The sequence below is a fragment of the Etheostoma spectabile genome, unplaced genomic scaffold, assembly GCF_008692095.1.
Source record: "Etheostoma spectabile isolate EspeVRDwgs_2016 unplaced genomic scaffold, UIUC_Espe_1.0 scaffold273, whole genome shotgun sequence".
In the NCBI taxonomy this organism is placed as follows: domain Eukaryota; kingdom Metazoa; phylum Chordata; class Actinopteri; order Perciformes; family Percidae; genus Etheostoma; species Etheostoma spectabile.
Window position 1 is genome coordinate 177818 of NW_022605577.1, and position 9401 is coordinate 187218.

Below are 9401 nucleotides of genomic sequence, written 5' to 3' on the forward strand. Positions count from 1 at the left end.
ACTAATACTGTATCTGAAGGCTCGTTTATAGAGACTCTTAGGGTCCCAATATGGGATCTGAAGCTCTTTTATTAGGACCTTAGTGGTCCCTAATACTGTATCTGAAGTCTCTTTTATATAGACCTTAGTGGCCATTGGCAGGCTGGGGGAATGCATATTAATGTTAAAAAACCTCCTAAAGTGAACTTTTCATGGCATGGGACCTTTACATGTTGCACTGCCAGGACTAAGGGTTTGACATTGTCTCATAACATCCGTCAAATAGCATATGTTAGCTCATCAGAAGGAACTACTCAGTTGGACCACCTATGGAACAAGAGATTGACTCCCCCTGTGTATTAACATGCCGTCCTAAACCTTTTCAACAGTCAGCCATCCATATTTTTATAGGACCTCCATATTTACAACTTGGCACAGAGGAGCCGAGCGTGGCACTGTTGCTATGGTGACTATTCTGTCTGTTGACCTGGCTGCCCAGCAGACTTATAGTTGACACACACACACACGCAGCACATTCTGTCACCATGTTGGCATGTTGCCCATGTTTTTCTAGTTTTTTTCTGCTTGGCTGTCTTTCTCTCACACTCTCTCACACACATAGGCCCACATGTAAACACAAACAGAGAAGGGCTTTCTCCATAAATGGGAAACAAGATGCTTGTGACTGTACATTTTGACATTGTACCATTATATTCCTGCGAAGGGCCTGTGGTCACAGGTGGAAGCGACTGACACTCTAATAAAGACCCCTCCCCCTCTCTATTTTCCTCTGTCACATGGAGTGATGTGTCATTGTAACCCGCTTTTTCATGCCTGTGGATATAATGACCCAGATGAGAACTACACACACATACTGACACGTTTTCCCACACACACACACACACGCACAAGTGCTGACATGTCCTGTCCCCCTCTTGTTCAGTTTTAATGAATGCTGATGAGTTGGTAAAGGGAATCACTGGAGTCCGACATAAAGCCGAGCAGCTAGATGATGATGTCCCTACTGAAGGTAGGAATGATGTTTTTTTACTCAATCTGTTACGACCAGAGAAAGTTGTGTAGCAAGGGCATTGTGTTATTGATGATGGCCCAGCGCTAAAATGTCTGCTGCACTCCCTTTCCCATATGTAAAAACAAAACAAAAACAGAATACGCTTGTTTTCCTTTTATTTTTTTATAGTAGCAACAATATCTACCTTGAACAGTTGTCTCATTTTTTAAAAGGCGTTAGTGACCTTGTAGCCTGACATCTGTGGAGACTTCAGATACAGTATTAGGGGACCACTAAGGTCTATATAAAAGAGACTTCAGATACAGTATTAGGGGACGACTAAGGTCTATATAAAAGAGACTTCAGATACAGTATTAGGGGACCACTAAGGTCTATATAAAAGAGACTTCAGATCCAGTATTAGGGGACCACTAACCACCACTAGCCCACCAACCAATGTGTGATGTCACCGATGCTATTTCCATTATTTTTTTTTACTGTATGTGGTTGCACATCAAGAAATAGTTAAACCATGCTTTCAATTTTGGACAAAGCCATGTTAAGTTTCCCCATGCTTTAACTTTTTATGCTAGGCTAAGCTAATCACCTCCTGGCTCTAACTCCATACTTAGGGGCCATCAACTTGGAAACGCTTTTTGGTGTAAACACCCATGTTTTGCATAATTTTGGCCGATCTCCTGAAGGTTTTAAAACCTGGTCCCAGGGTGAAACAATTCAAAAACGCTGCCCTTGTTGCATACTTGCATTTCAGGGATGTCATCGCCACACCCCTAGACCTCTAGCCTACGACCTCTTATCCCACGATGACGTCTCATAACAATAACAACAACAATGGCGGCCTACATGCTTGTGTTCCTGCTGGAGAAGATATTGAGCCTCTTAGGGTTACTAGGACAAAATATACTGTTTGTATACAGCGCGCAAGCTTTATGCGCATGCTCTGCCTCTTCTTTTCTTTGTTGGTGAATTTCTGTTGCAGAAACAGCGCCATCTAAAGGCCTGAAATATGAAGTAGCAAATATAGCAAATATTCTTGAAACGAGCCAGAAGTGACCGTTTGGACAAAAGGCCAAGCCAGCTTTTTGATGGTTTCAGTGGCGCTAAGTTAAATGCTACACAGACAAAGTTGTCAATTTCCAACCCACCTGTCATGACTCGTACAGAGTTTTGCCAGCAGGTAAACGAGGGCCTCCAGATACCTGCACCGCTCGGCACGTACAGCAGTACACAAAAGAATTGGCAGACTTTACCTTAAAAGGTCCCATGACATGGTGCTCTTTGGATGCTTTTATATAGACCTTAGTGGTCCCTAATACTGTTATCGAAGTTCTCTTGTTTGTATTACGACCTTTAGTGTCCCCCTAAACTGTATCTTCTGGACGTGCCTGAACACCTCCCTAGGAGGCGCCCAGGAGGCATCCTTACCAGATGCCCGAACCACTCAACTGGCTCCTTTCGACGCAAGGAGCAGCGGCTCTACTCCAGCTCCCTCTCGGATGACGAGCTTCTCACCTATCTCTAAGGAGACGCCAGCCACCCTCCTAGGAAACCCATTTCGGCCGCTTGTACCCTTGGATCTCGTTCTTTCGGTCATGACCACCTTCATGACCATAGTTGAGGGTAGGAACGAAAATTGCCCGTAGATCGAGAGCTTTGCCTTCTGGCTCGCTCTCTTTTTCGTCACACGGTGCGATAACGAATTTAATACCGCACAGCTGCTCCGATTCTCCCCAATCTCAGCTCCGTGGTCCCCTCACCTCGCGACCAAGACCCCAAGGTAGTCTTAAACTCCTTCCTTGGGGTAAGGACTCACTCCCCACCCAAAGCACTCCCATCGTTTCCTGCTGGAACCATGGCCTCAGATTTAAGGTGCTGATCCTCATCCCAGCCGCTTCACACTCGGCTGCAACCGATCCAGTGAGTCTGAAGGTCACAGACCGTGATGCCATCGACCACATCATCCGCAAAAAGCAGCGATGGATCCCGAGCCCACCGAACTGCAACCCCTCCCCCCCCGACTACGCCTCGATATCCTGTCCCATAAATATACAAACAGGATTGGTGCCAAGCGCGCCCTGGCGGAGGCCAACCCTCACCGGGAACGAGTCCGACTTACTGCCGAGAACCCGACACAGCTCTCGCTTTGGTCATACAGATATGGATGGCCCTAAGAAGGACCTCTCCGGAACCATCACCTATCGTGTGGAGAGGTTTGTGTGTCCCAAGAACCTGAGGGCTGTGTCTGGAGCTTTGTGCTCCTGGTAGGGTCTCCCATGGCAAGAGGTCTCAGGGGAGGGCCAGACCAAGATGGTTCAAGACTCCAATGGAAGAACAAGGAAGAACGAGGGACCCCCGCCCGAGGAAGCCCGGCCCCCGTCTGGAGCCAGCCCAGACGTGGGCTCGTGAGCGAGCGTCTGGTGTGCCGGGTTTGCCACGGACCCGGTCGGGCAGCCCCAACAACAACGTGGCACCTCTCCCTCCAACCCATGGGCCCCCACCTGTGGGATCCAAAGGTCTGTGCGCTGCTACATGGGTGGCAGCGAAGGTCAGGGGCTTTCGACGGACAGAACCGGCGCAGAGGCTGGCTCTGGGGACGTGGAATGTCACCTCTCTGTGGGGAAGGAGCCGAACTTGTGCTGGATGTGGAGCGCTACCGGTTAGATCTGGTGGGGCTTACCTCTACGCACAGTCTCGTTTCGGAACCGTTCTCCTGATAGGGTGGAATCTGTCCTACTCCGGAGTTTGCCCATGGTGTGAGGCGCCGGGCGGGTGTGGGGATACTCACAAGCCCCCGCTAGCGCCGCTGCGTTGGAGTTTACCCAGTGGACGAGGGTTGCCTCCCTACGCCTGCAGTATGGGGGGGAAACTCTGACTGTTTTTTGTGCATATCCCAAACAAAGTTCGGAGTATTCGGCCTTCTTGGAGACCTTGAATGGAGTCCTGTATGGGGCTCCAGTAGGGGACTCCATAGTTCTGCTGGGGACTTCAATGCACACTTGGGCAATGATGGAGATACTTGGAGAGGCGTGATTGGGAGGAACGGCCTCCCTGATCTAAACCAGAGTGTTGTCTTTGTTGACTTCTGTGCTAGTCATGGATTTTCCATCACAAACACCATGTTCGAACATAGGGTGCTCATAAGTGTACTGGTACCAGAGCACCCTAGGCCAAAGGTCAATGATCGATTTATAATCGTTTCATCTGATCTGAGGCCGTATGTTTTGGACACTCGGTCGAAGAGAGGGCAGGCTGTCAACTGATCACCATCTGGGTGAGTTGGGTCAGGGGGTGGGAAGACTCTGGACAGACCTGTAAGCCCAAACGGTAGTGCGGGTAAACTGGGAACGTCTGGAGGAGGCCCCTGTCCGACAGACTTTCAATCACACCTCCGGCAGAGCTTTTCGTGCATCCCTGTGGAGGCTGGGGGCATTGAACCTGAGGGGACAATGTTCAAAGCTTCCATTGCTAAAGCTGCGGCGGTGACTGTGTTCTTAGGGTTTAGGTCCTCAAGGCGGTAACCCACGAACACCCTGGTGGACACCGGTGGTCAGGGAAGCCGTTCCGACTGAAGAAGGAGTCTTTCCGATATGTTGTCTCGGAGGACTCCGGAGGCAGTTGCAGGGTACCAACGGCCCAAGGGCTGCGCCTCTGCTGTGACAGAGCAAGCAGCGGGTGTGGGAGAAGTTCGGAGAAGATATGGAGAAGGACTTCGGTCGGCACCAAGGTGCTTCTTGGAAAACCGTTCCCACCTCAAGGGGGAAGCGAGGAATCATCCAAGCTGTATACAGTAAGGGTGGACCTTGTTGACCTCAACTGAGGAGGTAATAGGGCGGTGGAAGGAGCACTTTGAGGAACTCAAATCCAGCTGACACGCCTCTTTGTGGAGGCAAGCTGGAGGATGATGGGGATTGTCGTCATTTCCCTGGTGGAAGTCGCTGAGTAGTCAACAACTCCCACAGCGGCAAAGCCCAGGATGGATGAGATCCGTCCAGAAATGCTGAGGCTCTGGGTGTGGAGGGCTGTCTTGGTTGACACCCTCTTCAACATTGCGTGGAAGCTGGGACGGTGCCTAAGGAGTGGCAGACCGGGGTTGGTTCCCCTCTTCAAAAGGGGACCAGAGGGTGTGTGTCCCAATACAGGGTATCACACTTCTCAGCCTCCCTGGTAAATACTACTCACGGTGCTGAAAGGAGGGTTCGGGCCGATAGTCTGACCTCGGATTGAGAGGAACATGCGGATTCCGTCCTGGTCGTGGAACAACGATCAGATCTTTACTCTCGCAAGATCTGGAGGGGCCTGGGAGTATGCCCAACCGTCTACATGTGTTTTGTGACTGAGAAGCGTATGACCGGGTCCCCCGGAGAAATTGTGGGAGGTGCTGCGGGAATATGGGGTAGGGTGTTCCTTCTTAGGCCATCCAATCTCTGTATGACCAAGCAGAGCTGTGTCCGGGTTTCTCGGCAGTAAGTCGGACTCGTTTCCAGTGAGGTTTGGCCTCCGCCAGGGCTGCTTTGTCACCAATCCTGTTTGTAATATTTATGGACAGGATATCGAGCGTAGTCGGGGCGGGAGGGGTTTGCCAGTTCGGTGGGCTCGGGATCTCATCGCTGCTTTTTGCGATGAGGTGGTCCTGATGGCATCATCGGTCTGTGACCTTCAGCCTCACTGGTCGTTCGCAGCCGAGTGTGAAGCGGCTGGGATGAGGATCAGCACCTCTAAATCTGAGGCCATGGTTCTCATCGCAGGAAACCGATGGAGTTGCTTTCTTCTTCGGGTGGGAGTGTTCCTTACCCCAAGTGAAGGGGTTTAAGTACCTTGGGGTCTTGTTCCGGAGTGAGGGGACCACGGAGCGTGAGATTGGTCGAGAATCGAGCAGCTGGTGCGGTATTACATTCCGTTTATCGCACCGTTGTGACGAACAGAGAGCGGAGCCAGAAGGCAAGCTCTCGATCTACCGGGCAATTTTCGTTCCTACCCTCACCTATGGTCATGAGGCTGGGTCATGACCGAAAGAACGAGATCCAGGTGACAGCGGCCGAAATGGTTTCCTCAGGAGGGTGGGCTGGCGTCTCCCTTAGAGATAGGGTGAGAGCTCAGTCATCCAGAGGAGCTCGGATTAAGCCGCTGCTCCTTGCGTCGAAAGGAGCCAGTTGAGGTGGTTCGGGCATCTGGTAAGTGCCTCCTGGGCGCCTCCCTAGGAGTGTTCCAGGCACGTCCAGCTGGGAGGAGGCCTCGGGGAAGACCCAGGACTAGGTGGAGATATTAATCTCCAACCTGGCCTGGGAACGCCTCGGGATCCCCCAGTCGAGCTGGTTGATGTGGCTCGGGAAAGGAAGTTGGGGTCCCCTACTGGAGCTGCTGCCCCCGCGACCCGATACCGGATAAGCGGATGAAATGGATGAAGGATGGATGGATGATGATGATCCTTCATAAAGTTGATATGATAAATGTGTTAAACAGTTATCCATTTACACATACAGCAGCAACAGAGCATTTCTCTGGAGTTATGTTTCTTGTCACCTGGCAAATATAAATCCTATATGAATGAACTTGGAGACAAATAGAAACACCTTCTCCATTCCCTCTCTGTTAAATATTGCTCCTAATACATTAGTTTTAGCTAAAAATCTGTTTTCTGGGGCTCCTGTTTACTTTTTTTAGATATTGCACTGGAAAACATCTCTTACCGTTGCTGCTTAACATTCAGAAAACAACTCCTTGAAATTTGTCTTGGGAGGTTTGATTTGTTTTTAGTAAAAGCAGCTTGTAAGGACTCTGAAGCAACACACACACACACACACACACACACACACACACACACACACACACACACACACACACACACACCATATCTCAAATATCAGATATATGCTTATTACACTCTGAAGCACATTCAGCTGTGACGTCCTTTGATCAAAATCAAAAAAACCACTCCATGCGTACACACATTCTACTGTGTGTGTGTGTGTGTGTGTGTGTTGTGTTGTGTGTAATATGTTGTATACGTGCCCGCAATGCTTCCTGCTTGTGTGTGTGCCCCAGCTGTCTCACAGAGCTCCCTGTTGTTTGGCCTGCCGTGGCAGACGGAGCCAACGCTGTAAACTCTGTGGATCGATGCTCGTTTGCAGGATTTCTCTATTTAATTCCACCTAAGTCAGCAGCCACTTCATCCCTCTCTCCGTGTGTGTGTGTGTGTGTGTGTGTGTGTGTTGTGTGTGTGTGTGTGTGTGTGTGTGTGTGTGTGTGTGTGTGTGTGTGGTTGTGTGTCTGTCCTGCACACTTGGGTGCGTGATGTGCTTGTGTGTACACATTTGTATCTCTATTTATATTGAGTTGCCTGTGTGAGCATGTGCAGAGGAATCTGCAGGAGTGTTTTTCTGACTGCTAGCATCCAGTGGTTTCTGTCGCCCACACACACACACACACACACACACACACACACACACACACACACAAAGACACAAAAAAGAGGTAAGAGTCTTGCAGCGGAGGCTAAAGACACACACCATCATTTGAGCACCTGCCCCTTGCTTTGATTATACTCACAACCCTATTACTTCAGCACACCGACATCAACATGTTCATCTATCTTCCACACTACCTGCTTTCATTTAATATGCTAACACACATACACACACGTCTTAATGCCAGCACATGTTGTGATTGCACATTAGAACACACACACACACACACACACACTCACAGACACTGCAGTCACGCACATTAACACACTTATGTGCACCCTCACAGGAGACCACCCGCCCGTACAAACCAAAACGCAAGCTGTTAGCTTTTCTCCTCACCAGTTACCTCCCCTTCCTCCCCTCCCCTCCCTCCCCTTGTCACATCAGGGATTTCCAGTGTCCCCGACACGTTGCAGCCACCACGGCCCTGCAGATGTCACTTAGCTGCAGACCCGCCTCGTCATTTCTGGATCCATCCATCCCTCCGCCTCTCCTGTGACATGGAGGAGGGACAGAAAAGGGAGCCTGGTGGTGTTGGTTGTGTGTGTGTGGTGTTGTGTGTGTGTGTGTGGTGTGTGTGTGTGTGTGTGTGTGTGTGTGTGTGTGTGTGTCTACAAAGGGGAAGGGAGCCGGGCAGGTTAATGAATTAGTAATTAGGATTGACGTTGCGTCTGCAGTGGGTTTCCCCCAAACTGTTCCATCACTCTCCCGGTCATCTGTGCATCCCTGAAGTCTCTTTGTCAATCTTCAACCCTGTGCTCACCGCCCCCCCGCCCTACCTGCCTCACTTTGGGCCTCGCCCATCTAACCTTCTCCTCCCCCTGTCTTCAAACACAAACCCAGCTCTTTTGTTTTGTCCACATCCTCACTCATGCTTTCTGCATCTCTCTCGCTTCTTCACAATTTCCTTCTTCTCTCTATACCTCTTTTCGGCCTCTCCCCTCTTCTTCGGCCTCCTCCTAATGTGCTATTGATCACTGGATTGGAGGCTTAAGTGTTCAATCCATGCAGATGTTGCATTAAAGCTTGGCAAGGCTCTGCAATATAGGGGCTGTAACCAAGATCCCTGAAGAAAACATCATAAAATGTTGGCAGCAGACAATGCATAGCCATATGTGTGATTGTATAGCGCTGCTGTGCTTTTGTTTATGACCCCCGAGCTGCACCAGTAAGAGGGTACTCTCAAAGCTCTGTAATGTATGTTTGAAAGACAATACAAATGGTTTGCACTGGCTCTTGGCTTCATTTCAGTGCTGGTTTACCATGTGGTAGATGAATGAGAGAGCATGTTGAAAGGGAGTGACAAATGGGTTGTGGGCATTTGGAGGTACAGTGGAAAAAATGTCCTCTGTCAAGGGCAGAGGGAAAACAGGCTAATTTATAGTATGCTAGTACAGCGGCCATTCAAAATGTGCATGTTGGAAACTGCCGGATAGCTTGGCCTCCAGTTTTGCAGCTCTCCCCCGAACTATTGTACACCGAAATAACCCTCAGAAGGCCCTCAAAGCTCAAATATGCAACTCTGCCGTATACTACTTCCTTACTTTGTACTACTACTACTTTAGAGGAAAACACTGTATTTTCAGTCTTACACTTCAACAGGTTTATGACAAATTGAGACTTTCTTGACTTGCCAAATTATCTTTTATGGATTGACGAACATCACAGGATTGAGTAATTATTTATCCCTCGCCATTGACTACCATACATATTTTTCCGAAATAAGGTGGAAAAAGATGTGACTTTGTGTCTGGGCCGCTTTTATTTCTCCACCTTTCATTGTGCGGTTGCTATGTGTTTAGTCACAGTTTATTAACATTGAATGCAATCCAAACTGCCCCAAATTTGAAACGCCAAGTTCATTGGGTACCCGGCAATACAACCGTGAAGTGGATTGGATACACACACACACACACACACACACA

At 49.4% G+C, this 9401-nt stretch overlaps 1 protein-coding gene across 1 annotated transcript in view; it reads left to right on the forward strand.

Moving 5' to 3' along the window:
* The first annotated feature begins 886 nt into the window (after positions 1-886).
* The window catches only part of psd2 (pleckstrin and Sec7 domain containing 2), a 52454-nt gene continuing 43939 nt past the window's right edge, over positions 887-9401 (forward strand). The window contains exon 1 of the mRNA XM_032510895.1: positions 887-1009. The gene's annotated coding sequence lies outside the window, so the exon portion shown is untranslated. The remainder of the gene's footprint in view (positions 1010-9401) is intronic.